General features: G+C 30.6%; 1 long non-coding RNA gene across 1 annotated transcript; it reads left to right on the top strand.

The window, feature by feature from the left end:
* Positions 1-7,976: 7,976 nt before the first annotated feature.
* On the top strand, positions 7,977-14,463 carry LOC110649959 (uncharacterized). Its single transcript, XR_009142700.1, has 4 exons — positions 7,977-8,073; positions 8,866-8,933; positions 9,258-9,341; positions 13,597-14,463. It is a non-coding gene; the product is annotated as an uncharacterized LOC110649959 (long non-coding RNA).
* The last annotated feature ends 1,342 nt before the right edge of the window (positions 14,464-15,805 follow it).

The following is a 15,805-nucleotide window of genomic DNA, read 5'->3' as shown; positions in this document are numbered from 1 at the left end:
AAGACTTTTTAAAGTTAATTGCATCAATAATCTCTTAATTTAAATATTAATTTTATTTCAGTAATTCAATTTCAATCAGTTAAAATATAGTTACTCAACTTTAATTTCATTTAAAAAAAATCTCTCTTACCTAACGGCTAGTTTTCAAGTTAAAAATAAAGTTAAATTACTATTTTACCCTGTTTCTCTTCTCTCTCTCAATCTTATTTTCTTAATCAAATTAATTGACATTTATTTATCAATGAAATTATTTTCTAAAGCACTATTTTCTAAAAATTTATTTCAATTAAATAAGTTAATTCAAGTGTAAATTAGATTACTGGCCCTTTTTAATTTAACAAATAATTTTTAAAGTATAATTTGAATTAAATAATTAAATTCAAATCTCAATATAAATAAGATTATAATTACAATTTTAATTTGTTTTAAACAAAATAAATTAATTTTTAAATATCAATGACAGTTATGTTATTAAATCATAATAGAAAATCCATAAATAATCTGAGTTAGGTTTAGGGTTTGCTATTATGGTTTAAAAATTAAATTATTTTATTTTAAATTAAATTAAAATTGCAGTTATAGTCTTAATTAAATTGATATTTGAATTTAATTATTTAATTAAATTATACTTCCAAAAATTATTTTTTAAAATTTAAGAGAGTATGTAAATTAATTGGTACTTGAATTAAATTATTTGATTGAAATAAAATTTTAGAAAATAATATTCTAATGTTCTAAAAGTAAAGGGGATATATTTATTGATGGTTTCAAGTTTAATAAAATTTAAATTAATTCCCATTTTGTGAGATCTTAAGATTAAATTGTCGTTGTCTGTCCTATCATCACCCAACCTATGGGATAAATAAGGTCAAAAGAAATATTTTATTTAATGGAATAAGAATATGAATATATAGCTTTTCTTTATATATTTATGCTTAATTTATTTAAAATATTTTAAGAGTAGCTCGTAGAAAATTTGTGACAATATAAAGAAAATAAATGTGAAGAATAAATTTAAAAAGAAAATGAATATAAAAAATAAATAATAAAATACCAATATAAATAAATTCCTATAAGATAGAAATTCTTTTGTGATATTTGTATAAATTATTCATCATCTTTTTCAAGTGTTTTGATTACTAAAACATCATTTGGTAGGATCAGAGAAAACTTTGATTAGACATTATATCTTCTATTTCCCTTTGGAGGTGACTAATTTAATTTTTCATATATAGTATTGATTTATATAGTTTATAATTGTGACTTTTAGTTTTTTTAATATTAATTAAATTGTAATATTGTTATAATTTTCTTTTATTATAAAGAATTAAGTACATAATTTTTTAATCATAGTGGAAAATAAAAATATTACTTTAGTTTATATAATTTATAACTACAACCTTTAGGTCTCCTAATATTAATTAAATTGCAACTATTTTTATTATTTTTTTATTAAATATCTTATAGGTCTATCATTATTTACATGTCATTACATATTATTAATTGATGTTGTAAAATTATTAGAAAATAAACACAAAATGGACAAATGAAAAAAAAAAAAAAATAGAGTGCTACTTATATGATAAGATCAACTTTATTATATTAATTATAAAGATTATTAAATGGTGTGCTGTGGTGTGATTAAATTAGAATTGCAGTTGTGTGGTGGTGGACAAAGTATAAACACTAGAGATGAAAACCATTAGATACAGCTTCTCATAGAGATCTTCGTTTATATGTGAGTCAATCCATATAATTATAAATTTTATCTACAATATATATTATAAATTTAAAAAAAAAAGATTGTATGTTTATCTACAATAAATATATATATATATATATATATATATATATATATATATATATATATATATATATATAAAGAATTACTTTTTGTAGATAATATAATTAATACTTTTGTCTCTTCATTTTAAAAATGTCAATAGTTTTGTTCTGTATTTTAAATTCATCAAAATAAAGGTCCTTGAGTCAAAATTGCCGTGCGTGCATGAAATGAACATAGTACGATTGATTAACTTGAAAAATTCATAATTAAACTGCCACTCTCTCAACCAACATAAGGATGCATCACACAGTATTCTGTTAGACATATCATCAAACAAGAGACAGGCATTGCACATAAATAAGTATGAAGAAGAATCCAATTAAAAATCTCAATACAACCCAAGGATCAATAACAAACAAATTGGTCCCCCTCCATATACAGTTCCTCGCTACCTCCACATCCTCCTCCCGTCTCCAGCTTTTCCTCATGCACTCTTGTTTGCCTCCACCACTTGCTTTGTTTGCCAACCACCTTTAACCTGCAAGCTACTCCTTAAGATCCAGCCTCATCACTTGTATTTATGGAATTGATTTATTATCGTAGCTCTAGTGTCTGAAGCAGAGCACCTAAGGCGGTAGTTACTCATGGAGTGAAGGACAAGGAAGAAGTCTGGGCAGTGGGTGCATGCGATGGTTCTAATGCCACAGCCAAACCACCACTGGCTTCCAATGGCTCCTTCGTTTCCCAAGCTGATTTGGCACTTTGGGATTTTTCTGCAGTGATAAATGGGGATTGGATCTATACCTTGTAATTCGGCAGGTTTTGGTTCGTACTGCTCAATGTGCAAATGCAGTTATTCTTGTTTGTTTGAAAGTTCAAATGGCTCCCTTCTGTGCCCTTGGTGTCACTTACGCAGTTATGATTTTAGTGGTCTAGTTTAGTAGTACAGAAGCGAGAGAGACAAAGAAATGAAATGGAAAGAAGAAGCGTAAAAATTTATCAGGGGTTAAGAGAAGGATTGATTTTGTTTCACGATTGAATTCAGGTTGTGAACTATCGGGTTATGCTTTTGGAATGCAATTGCTTTGATTATGCTATTGTTTTTGAGGCTTTACATGAAGGCACATTGAATTTAGGTCGTTTGAGTTTGGAGAAGTAAAGGGAATAGGCCTGTGAGAGAGATGGGGGGAAATGGGTTTGTGAATGTGATGGCATCCTAGTTTTGGGCAGAGTAGAAGACCGAAGGGAGAGATGGTCATACAGATGAGAAGGAAGAGACAGTAAATGAGAGTATTTTGGGAACTAAAAATGTTTCTCTACCATCTGACCCCTGATACACATTTGATTTAACGGAAACGTGATTTAAATTTGGATAGAAGAACTTAAATGTACAATGGAAACAAAATTCGGGGATATAACCGTTAGATTTCAAAAATAGGACAAAAGTGTTAATTATGCTATATCTCAGAGATAAAAAAAAATAATTTTTCCTAAAAATAAAATAAAAGATCACTAGCCACTTAAGACAAACGAAATTTTTTATTTATCATTTGTATTTTAAATTTAAAAAAATTTGAAAAACAAAGAAAAAATTTTACCAAGCATAATAAATTTAAATCTTATATAATAAACTTCAATGTAATATGAAACCTATATCTTTGTTGATTGGAATAAAATCAATCCCACTAATATAGATATAACAAACATTAGCACTCCATAAAATAATTCTTCTGAAAGAATTCAATTCCATTCTATAAAAAGAATTTAATTCAAATGAATTTATAAGAAAATTTATGTATTTGGAATACATTTTAAAATGATAAAATTCACTTGAATTTTATTGTTTCAAATAATTGACAAATGAAATGAATGAGTTATTCAATCAACATGAATTTTAACAAATAAATAAATATGACTTGTTTGAAGAAAAAAATTATTATTTTAATCCAAATGACCCGTAAATTGTATATTAATATGAAAATTTTTTATAAATAATATAAATTTAATGAGTAATTTAAATCTATCTATGACTCAAAATGATTAATTTCGTTCAAAAAATATCAGATAAAGTCAAAATAAACTCAACTACTTCCACCCAACTAGTTTGAAAACTCTACATATTTTATTTAAAAATGCTTTTCATGTAACTACTCATACTAGACCTAGTATATACGTATGGTCATACCATTTTGAGTACGAATCATTTTGATTCTACCTTGCTCAAGTAGATTGTTCAAATAAAATCATTTTGAGTTACAAGTTTATTCAAATTATTATAAGATTGCTATACATAATGAATCTATAATCAATTTGAGAGTTATTGATTCATTTTATATATATATATATTCATTTAATTTCTAAATTAAAATGGAGTTAATCGGATCAATCCAAATAAATTATCTTCACGTTGAGACATATAAGTTATTAAATTAACTCTTAATTTAGAACTTATTAATGTTAAAAGAAACTACAAGTTAATTTGAATGAGATTCAAATAAGGTCGAAATTTACCATATCACCATGCTTATATAATAATTTTTTTTTAATTAGGTAACATCACATTTTTTTTTTTTAGCAGTGAGAATGGGAGAGTGGAGACTCAAGTCTAGCTTTGTCAGATGAGTAATACACCATTAGCCAAGCCAGGCTAGGCAGTAACATAACATATTTACTCTTTGAACTCAACTATTTTTAGATAACCTATACATATATATATAAAATAGGACGGAATGAAATATTATCTATCTTTCAAATATTAAGTTTCCTCAACTTAGAAAAACAATTATCTTAGGACATGAAGATGTCCATGATCGCTCTAATCATATATGCAGCAGTAATGGCAATTGAAGATAACTCCAAATTCATCCTAACTCAAATTACAAAATATTTGTTAGTATTACTCTTCTCTTAGTGGGTTATCTGACAATTGTACAACTTGCTTTGATTCATATTCTTATCTATGGTTTGTTACTTCTGAGTTTATTAGTCTACTTATCAAGACTTATGTCTAGCACTAGGTGAAGATTTGCAACACTTAAAGAACCTAGTTTAAGATGTAATCCACGGATTGGAAAGGCTAGCTAAAGGTAGGAGTGAACCACTAGATCAATTATCTAGTTAAGTACATCATTCTTGTAAATCCGATTTATAACTTAATATAAGTGATTACAAATGAGATTTATCTTTATAGTTTTAGATATCTTTATAAAATGTATAATGAATTTAGCAATAATTTTCAAGGTTTAAATGTGATAGTTTAGACCATATTAATATATTTGAGTTGTAGATTTTTGAAAGAGTATTTATTAAAATTTTTAAAATTTATTTGTCTATGTCATAATTGAAATTTTGGAAAATATTAGAAATATCCCTCTCTCATTTGCAATTTTTGATGCAAAGAGAGATTTTGATTTATGTTTTGCATGAAGAGGAAGAGTTGAGGAGAGAATTTTTTTAATAGCATTATGTCTAGTTTTAAAATATTTTATCTATTTCAATGGAAAAAGGAATTCAATTTCAAAAATTATATATATTCAGAGTCAATGTAAAAAATAATAACAATTTAGAAGAATGTAATCGATAATACTACTACATAACCTATTTTTGTCAAATTTGCAAATGTTAATGAATGAAAAACAAATATACTTTTTCTTTTGACCCTTTGTATGGATCTTAACTTGGCAAGAAAATGGAGAGAAATTAAAGAGAGAAAATGAAGAGAAATAAATTTATTGGGATAGATTGTTGGAATGGGAGAAAAAACAATTTATTATCATATTTTCACTTTCTTTCTTATGTTTATATACCGTAGAAGGATATTTAAATATTTTAACAATCATTTTTTTTTTCATTTCTTTCCCTTTTCATCAATTTGGAGAATTTCTCCTCCTTTCTCTGCCTTTCTCTTCAATTCCTCCTTTCTCTGCCTTTCCCTTCAATTCTCTTTTCTATTTAATATCCAAAAAGGGAAATTTAGAAAAATCAAATGCCTTTTTTTTTTTTTTTTCTCTTCCCTCAATCCAAACAAAGGATAAGAATCTACAGCATTCTCATTTTTCCTGTGATCACAAGGCTGTAGAGTTCTATCTTTTTTATTTTTAATTTTTTATAGGGAAGAATAATTTTATTAATGAGAAAGATAAGTTAGGAAAAACCTGGCAACGAAGAACAATAGAACAAGAAAACATTACACCTAGCAACGTTGAGCCAGCAGTAAAACCAAATGAGATATAGAGTCAAAACAAAGCACACACTGGCACCAAGAGAAGATCAAGTAACCAATGACAAGATAACAACAAAGGTAACAAAACTCAATGCCAAAACCGAAAGACACAGTAGATGTATTTCCTTAACAAATGACTTCCTCAAGAAAACATTTTGGTTTAGCCTATAAAAACTATAGCCAAGATGTGCTTCTCCTTAAAGAAAATTACACTGGTCCATGAACAATTGAACCAGCAAGAAGCAAGAGCACTTCCCAAAGAGAACCGAAACCCACAAAGCAATAGGACAATCAACCAAGAACTCCTTAAGGCTCTAAAAACCAGAGAACATGCATGGAAATGCATTACAAAAATTCAAGCACATCCTTAACCCCACCAGTAGTACCTAATGACTGAAAGAGCAAATCAAATTGTGTTATTAGAGAGACAAACCTAATCAGATTTAATCTGATTTAAGAAAAATAATAATATTGCCTCATCTGATTTAGAATTCGTCAAACCTAGTTGCTTCCCAATCGCCAACGTAGCTGCTTTAGAATTTACATGCAAACCCGCATCATCTCGAGAAGTTTGGTTCTTTGCATGTCTAAGAATAACCGGACAGATGTCACTCTCGTCTGGTTGTTCAGTCACATAATTTCCACATTCAGTTTGAAGGAGACATCAGTACTATTACTTCCACCCTTTCGATTGGTCCTGCCCACTTTAATTTGTTTCTTTCCCTTTTTGCCTCCCTTGTTCAATTTGGGTTAGAAATCTAGCAAATAAAAGAGAAGCTCACTCTTGCCCCGCTGCGAGACTTCAGTTTTAAAATGAAAAGGACCTTAGTTTGCATCAGCTGAAAAGGATGTTGGTAAGAGAGACTCACCTGAAATTTCTTGTCTAGATATTCTTCATGATTTGGGCTGATATAAGGGATGAGAGTGAAGTTTTGATTATCTTGTAGAAGCTCATTATATTGTGAAAGCTCAATAGCCATGGGCTCCTTATTAGTAGCCCAACCATTTCTCTGCAGCTCACAATCTTTCAAATTAAGGATAGCTGGAAGAGAGATAGCCTCATAATTGTTATGGTTCTCCAGAAGCTCAAGTAAGATATCAGCAGGGACATTATCATACTGGTTACAGATAGGATGAAGTCTATGCAGCAGCTCTCCACTCTTGGAAGCCTCAAAATTATCTCAAGTTAATAAGGAATCAGATGACTCGGCCTCACTCACTTGGTGACTTGGAATCTTCTTGAGTATTGCCATTGATGAAATCTGTTTTAGTGAATGAACTCTCACTCAAGGAACTCACCACTGGTGGCATAGGCAGAATTTTAGAGGTGATGAGAACTTCACCGCAATCCTCTTCAATAGACGTCATATGAAATTTAGAGTTTTCCACATTAGTTGCTATAATTTTGCGAATGAAATTCAGAGATGAGGTTGATATAAGCACTCTTGCAATATTTAGTCTATTCTAGATGTGCTGTAATGCCCTCACTTTAGGTAGTCCTGTATATTCCACTGTTCCGGCTACTAATGTTTGTTCGGATGGCTGGAATGTCTGGAACTATCCTTAAATTTAGGTGAAGAGATATAATTTAATTTTAAATTAGTCAATTAAGGGTAAAAGAAATCAAAATAAATGGATTAGAAAACAGTTAAATGTGCTTAAGCCTCGGCGATGAGTGACTCCCTTGGGAAGTAGCTAAAAATCGGTGTTTTGAATTTGTTTGCTATTCCAATTCATGTAGGACCTTGTAAGACTCTTAATTAAGACTTAAATAAGGTATAATAGAGAATTAATAAGTTAAAGAAGCTAAAAAGAAACAAATAAAATGCATTAGAATTGGAAAATGGCATATATGATAATTTTAAGGAAGATTAAGGGCAAAGATGAAACTAACACTTGTCATGTGACTTGCACATGACTATGGCAGCCATAAAACATCTCAAAATTCATATTAGGATGCATAAAATAAAAAGAAAGAAGAGAGAGAGGAGGTGGCCGAATAAGGGAAGAAAAAGGAGGAAGGAGAACCACCATTTTTCAACTTAAATTTTCACTCCAAATCAAGGTATTTTGTTTCCCAATCATTTCTAAGCAACTTATTTCTAATTTTCTTTATTTTATTTCATGATTTGGGAGAAAGGAAAGTTAGGGTTCATGTGGATTGGATTATGGAAGTTGATGGAAAATTGGGAACTCATGAAAGTAACTTGATTTAATTAAGTTTAATTTGATTTTTAACATGATTTTAACATTCTAAACACAAAACCAGCAAGAATTTTGCATGAATCAACAAAATCCACCTAGGGTTCCTTGTGATATGGTTCAGCCAACATTAGAGGAATTGGGGAAAATTTATTTTTGGTCCAATTAACTAGTTAATTTAATTAATTAAGCAACTTAGACATGAATTTTAGAATTAGATTAATTTATTTGGTGTTGAATCAAATTTTTCATAATGTAAAGTACGTAGGAAGTAGTTGAAACATGGTGAAATTGTCATATTTGGCAGCCACTTTGATAAATTTATTTGGAATTGTGTGGATGTTGGTTGGTTGATTGAGAATTGCAGGATTAAAATGTTTTTTACGGAGAATATCAAGGTATTTTTTGGGGATATGAAAAATAAAGGACGTTAGTTCTTTTTAGCATGTAAATCTTGCACACCAAGTGTTTGATAAAATCCCTAAATGAACTTGACATAAAGTGGGAGGTATGATCAATTGGTTAAAGAAAATTGTTATATGGCTTATCGGGTAGGAAAATTCTTAAGTAAACAAACAAATTTGCTCAACGAGTGTTCTTATTAAGAATAATCGAGGAATTTATTCTGAACTGTCTGTATTTTTCTATTTGACAGTAGTTCCAAAGGAGCAAGGTGGAAGTGTTGACTTAGGAACCAAATCCACATAAATTGGAAATAAACAGGTTTGTGCACAACTAGTATTAAACTATTAAATGTTTCTACATATTTATGTTGATAAAATGACTTTATTGATACATATTTTATGTTCTCCAAAAGATGATTTTACCACAACAATTGATTGAATTTCATTATTGTTATGATGAATTTTAATTAAAATTATGATTTATATTGTGTTTTGTATGAAGAGTATATGTTGCTGAGATTTGCAGTAAATGGATTCATATTGAGATTTTATACCCATATAAAAGGAAATGAATTTATGATATTGTTTTCATATCTCATAGCTAATACTTGACATGGTTATTACTCATCCCTCATTTGTTGAGATGATACACTGGTGTTTGGATGGATGTGATCTGGATACCATGATATGTGCGCATTGATATGATATGGTCTCTCTCATGTAAGAGGTGAGATGAGATTTGAAGATGGCCCTTGCGGATTATTTATATATATGGTGTTATGAATGATATGTGCACAATGATATGATATGGTCTCCCTCAGGAAAGAGGTAAAATGAGATTTGAATATGGCTCTTGCGGATTAATCTTCCATTAGGCTAGTGAGATTAAGAATGATATTTAAATTGTGCAAATGTGTTTTAAAGATGATACCATATGAGTAAATGATATATAAGAAACTGTTTTCTATATGTGACCCATACCTTGTGAGTATATTTGAATATTCATTTTCATGACTTGTTTTGAATATTGTTTTCATGACTTATTATTTGATGATTTAATTGTTTATGGTTCAATATTTGTTGTGCACCACTGATACATTTGTATTCAGCATTAGTTGTTTTCCTAACTAACGCAGATAAAGGATTACAGGCAAGTAGGAGGCGATTCGTTGTCACCAAGATCAGGAGCTAACTTGACGTAGGTGACTTGGTTCCTTGATTTTGTGTATATATGATGTTATCCATTTGCAACAGGATATTTTGTTTTAATATCTGAGCATAACAAGATAAAATTTTATTGTCTGTATATAAATATAACTGTATGAAATAATTTATTAGTTAATTGATTAAAGAAAATTAATATGCAATTCTGATACCCATGAGATTGTTGAGTTATAGATTGCCACAGGTTTCCACAGGTATTAATCAAAGTATTATTTGAACTGTTTTAATTAAAATACAGCAATTTTAAAACTCTAAATTATCTGATTTAAAGCTTTTCTATAGGGAAACTTATATTTAGAAACTATATCATTTTCTTAAGAAGGTGTACTGCATCTAATTTTAAAACAAAATATATAGTTGCAAAGTACTTTGAAAATAGATTAAAATGAGTTACAACGAATTTCTAATTAACAGTTATTTTGATAATCTTTTTGGTAGTATGAAATTCTGTAGTAAAATGTTTTTTACTCTGTTATGTTTTGAATTAAAATGATTTTAAATCTACTCAATCCCTTGTAATGTGTTAACCGGGTTCTAAGGATTTGATCTCGACATCCGTTGAATATATTACGGGAGGCATGTTATGTCTAAGAGAGGGGTAAGGCGTGACACGTGCTTTTGTCAAATGAAATAAAATCATCAAGAAAGGAGGAAATCCACAAAAAAAAAATTGTGAAGCAAAGCGATAATGGTATACTTCGCATTTTAATCCATACAAATCTGTGTGTGTTTTTCACTCCAAGGGCAGAAGCCTTGTCATTTTGAGGAGCAAAGCCCATAGAAAGCCACTTTGTCAAATTGGCTAGAAACCTTAGACACATAAAACAAGAAAACAATAGGGCTAGATGAACTTTTATATAGATGGTTGAAGAAACAAGCACAACATCAAGCCTATAGCATAGTTAGCATATCTATTATATAATATTATAAATATCAACTGTAGTGGTATTATGAACAACAACATCTATGTTTCGCATTTGCAATGAACAGTAAATCGCAATTATTTCAAAATAACATTTATGTCCTCAACCTGGGTGCTTTAAGTCTCTTTTTTAAGGCTTTTTTTGTCTTTTCATATGGGCTCCTCCTTTGTCTTTTCTATTTTATACTTTGACATTTTAGCTCCTGTTTCCTTTACATCCTTGCTCGTAGCACATATTCAAACGATGTCATGCTCTTTGCCTCTGTGCTACTAAGCAAGCTCTTTTTCCTCTTCGCCTTACGGTGTTCGTCTTATTTTATCCCTTTTTTTTTCCTTGCCGCTTTAAAATATAATAAAAAAGAAATATAATAATAATTCTCTTTCTTCTAACAGCATTGTAGAATTATACTTACGTATCTCTCAAATTTCCACTGATTTATAGGGAAATATTTTAGTTAATATTTCTCCACCTTCTTCTTCCTTTCTCTTTAATTCTATCTTCTATTTTGATGTCCAAATAAGGACATTTCTCTTCTCTCCATCTCCGTAAATCCAAACAAAGGGTCAGAGATTTGCATGAATTCGGTGAGATTTGGGTGGATGAGGATTATCAATTGGGTGAGAAGCAACTTGCGCAGAAGGGTGGGTTACAGTTTCCCGTCGGGAGGATTCCCAGTGTAACACCCCTACATGCATAGTTCTGTATATTTCACTGTTCCGGTGATTGTTGTCGGTCCGGATAATTAAGAGGCTTAGAACCATATTTAAGTCACCTAGAAAAGCCCTGAATAAAAAATTAATAGTGATTACCAGAAGGTAAAAGACAAATAAGAAAAACAGAGCATAAAAGGTTAAATGAGCCGGGAGTCACAACGATGGGTGATCGTACCGGGAAGTGACTGTGAGGTCAATTGTAACCCTAATTTCGTACAGGACATTGTGACATCGCAGTCCTAAGAATTATTGCGAAGCTAGTGAAAATGAGAAAATCACAGAAAAAAGTTGAGAAATAGGTTAAATAATTAGATCAGGGTTCTGAAAGAAATACTAAATTATTGGTAAACAGGATCAAACCGGAAAGGGGTAAATTGGTCAATTTACCCCTAGAGGTGACTCATGGCCTAACTGTCCAATAAAATGTGAGAAATTAAAATTTTGAAGTATAGATTTAAATTGAAGAATTATGGAGAAAACAAAGGAAAAAGAAAAGAAATGAAAATAAGATTAATGACATCACCCCATAACATGAGCATGACCTCATAAATAAATTACCATTTAATTTATTTATTTGACAAAGTCAAATTAGGTGATAAAAACAAAAATTTAAAAGTAAAATTTTTCACTTCTTCTCCTTCTTCAAGCCGGCACCTCTCCTCTCCCAATTCTCTCTCTTAAAAACCTCCATGAAAGCTTGATTTAAGCTTTTCAAAACCCTAAATTTGGTCATAATTTCCTCAATTCACTTAAGTAAACCTTACCCTAGAACCTTGCTTCAACTATTGATCAAGAAAAAGAAGAGGAAAATAGAGATTTGAAGCTTGAGAATTCTACCAAAGAGGTTAGTATGAAATTTTCAATTTAACTCTTTATATTTATGCACATAAACTTGAGTTAACTTAGAAATTGAAGAAAAATTAAACAAAATCAAACATATGGGGACACTTGGGGAAATTCGGCCAACATGAGGTGAATTAGGGTTTGATTGATTTTGATGCAATTAAAATTGTATGTAAGCTTAATTTAGTGTGTAGATAATGATTATGCACTTTAATTTCATCAAGTAAACCAAGTAGAGAAATTAGGGTTCTTGACTTAGGGAAATTAGGGGAAATTTTGGGGGTTTTTGAAATTGAGACAAATTGACCTAATTGAGACTCAATTTGGTCAATTGGGGCCAATTAAAGTGTGTTTGAATGGTGAGAAGTGAAATTGAATTCGGATTGGTAAGGGTCCAATTCTGTACAGCCAGACCTTAGTCCACTTAGAGGACTAAAACTGCAATTCTGCTACTCTAATTGGTGTGAAGCCAATTGGAGATGAAATTAGACACATAATGTCACAATTTTTTTGCAGAAACCCTGCCCTAAAAATGACTTTAAGTTAGCGAAAAATTAGGTCAAACTCGGATTAAGCACACTGCCACTGTACAAAAATGACGAAATAAACAGTATTTATTCTTTTGGCCATAACTTAGTGTAGGAAGGTCCAAATGACCTGAATTTTATACCGATGGCAATCTGAGACATAGCACTACAACTTTTATGAAGAACAGAAACCCAAATTCTGACCATAACACATCCGAAAAGTGAGCTGCAGTCGGCATACCAAAACTGCAAGAACAGAATTGGTACCCAAAATTTTGGGTTAAAACCAATCTGGCCAGCCACCTTGAAATTAACATAACTTGAGCTAAAAAACTCCAAATTGAGTGATTCAAAAAGGGAATTAAAGCTAAGACAATAAGGAACAACTTTGATGAAGGAAAGTTGACCAAATTTCCACTGTAACCAGACCAATAGAATAGTAGAAAATAGTGATCCAAAACTGAAAATTTAAAATTTCTCTTAGGAGGCTTAGAAATTGAAATGACAATTAATGCCAACAAATTTGACACTCAAAATGTAGTATGTGAGCGTAATTGGGATTCACATACCTATTAAGAATGAAAAAGTTAATATTTTAACTTGAATAGTACAATGAATAGTGACCCCAAATTTACCAAATTCAAAGAATTCCATTTTAAGCAAGTTTAGGTGTACATCCAAGTATGCATGAAATTAACTGTTGGATTAATTATGAAACCTGATATTGAAACATTGTAAATTGTTTATTTCAGTTGAAAAAGAGACTGAGAAGGAAGATAAGAAAAAATGAGTCAAGGCCTAGAGGTGACTCATTCCAGGTTTGTGCACAATAAACTTTAATTTATCATTTTCTAATTGAAAACTTATTTAGCTATGCATTGTGAATTAATTGTACTAATTATGGGTTTCGAGAAATGTTGTGTTGCCATTTTATGAATGGAAATTGGAATTGGAAATTGATTTGTGTTTTGTGTGAAATGTTTGAATAACTTGATTTAAATTGGATTCACACTTAGCATGACAGTATCATTATATTCCTCCTCCGTTTACGGGGTTGAGATCGACTATATTCCTCCCTCTCTAGCTTGCCAGTTGAGGTCGCGATCGGATGAGTACTCATATAGCTAGCTAGCCACCTCCCTCATTGATTTCGATTAGTGGCGTTGAGATTGCTTTGTCGTGGTGTACAACACGGCATTGATTGGAAATTTTGTGTCATGACCTAAGTTGTGTATGGATTAGCAACACTGTGCTTTATAAATTATTTGACAAAATGGTATTATAAATGTGATTTGAAATTTGTGAAATGTGATTATGAAAGGCTTTGAATTACTGTTTATCGATAAATATTTTATTTTTCGCATCTTTAAATTTTTATTGTGCACCACTGAGTAAACAATACTCAGCAATAGCTTTATTTGCTGTCGTAGATAAGGGAAAAGAAAAAGCAGCAAAGTGAGCTGCTAAGTTGACAAAGACTCCACTGAAGTTTTTGTATGGGTATTATTTTATGCCCATGTAATTTAGTTTGATGTAAATATGATATTGTTTAAATGTATCTATGTAGGAAATGAGCAGTTGTACACTTAAATCTGTAATAATATTATTTTTGAATTTTGTTTCTGTATATTAAGGCTTATGTATGTAAATTAAATTCAATGTAATGTTATTGAGTTTACTGAATTATTTTAAAAATATTTTGAGTTGTGAATTTTGAATTGAAATTTGGTTGGACTGTGTTGAATTGAGATTTTATTGGAGGTTGGGGTTGAAATATGAAATTATTAGGAGTGTTTTCACAGGTTTTGAAGAACTAATTTTTTCCAATTATAGACGGCACTCTGCCGAAATTTTTATAAAATTTGCGGAAACTTAAAATTGCTTAAATATTTGATATGTGGTTAAAGTCCAATTAAAGGTTTTTAATACGTACCAAAATTGCTCACCACCTTAAAAAGGAATGAAAATTGGTTTAAAATCTCTTGTAGTATATTTAATGCATTATCAGTAGACAAAGTTCGGTGATTCATTAAGTATACTACGGGATCATGTCGTGCCTTGCGGAGGGGTAAGGTGTGACACCCGGATTTCTCAAGGCTGGAAAGTATGCCGAGCATTTTGGTGCTGAAGCTCCTATATATCTCTCTGCTGTCCTCGATACCTTGCTGCTGAGGTATTGGAGCTCAGGCATCGGGCTGAAAGCTAGTGTAGTATCAAGCATCAGCTTTAAAAGTGAGCTATAGATATTGAATATCAATTGGTTTCAAAACCTATCACATGGAAATGTTGAGGTAAGTTTAGGGTTTTGATTTGTTTGAAAGGAGCTGAATTTTTGGTTGATTTATGGGTTTTTGCCATGATTGTGTATAAACTTTAGAGAGATGGGTGCTCTTGGATTTTGCTTCTACTTCGTGTCCTTGGTTCTTGGTTTGTATGATTTTGTTGCTGGAGTTAATCATGCCTTGTTCCTTACCTAATTTTGCAAGGATCAAATTTCTTAAGATATTGGTGGTTGTCTTAGAAATACATAAAAATACATTGCTTTCGGTGATGAAATTTCCACTCGGGAAATTTTAGGCAATTATGTGGTTATGGCTCAATTGAAGGGTAATTCATTATTGTTGATGACTTACTTGGTTTTGGTTACTTTCTCAAATTACCGTCACATTTTGTTTTTTCAAATCAGTTTCCATGCTTTATTTTGCTATTGTGGTTTGTGCATGTGCTTGCTTTTCTGTTTTCACTGTAGATATATAGTTACATTCGATTGAAGGGTGAGAGACATATATGGATACGATAAGATTTGGTAGATATTTTTCTTGATAGAGGAGGTTTGAATTATGATGAGAGAGTGAAGGCAAGAGAGAGGGTGAGAGGAGTGAGATTTCATATCAAACCTAAAGCTTCTCTGTTTGCTTAATGTCAAGATTATTGGCTCTAGGCTTCTCTTTTACTTTCGAT

Source organism: Hevea brasiliensis, chromosome 13 (genome assembly GCF_030052815.1).
Source record: "Hevea brasiliensis isolate MT/VB/25A 57/8 chromosome 13, ASM3005281v1, whole genome shotgun sequence".
Taxonomy (NCBI): domain Eukaryota; kingdom Viridiplantae; phylum Streptophyta; class Magnoliopsida; order Malpighiales; family Euphorbiaceae; genus Hevea; species Hevea brasiliensis.
This window is presented reverse-complemented; position numbering and strand designations above follow the sequence as displayed.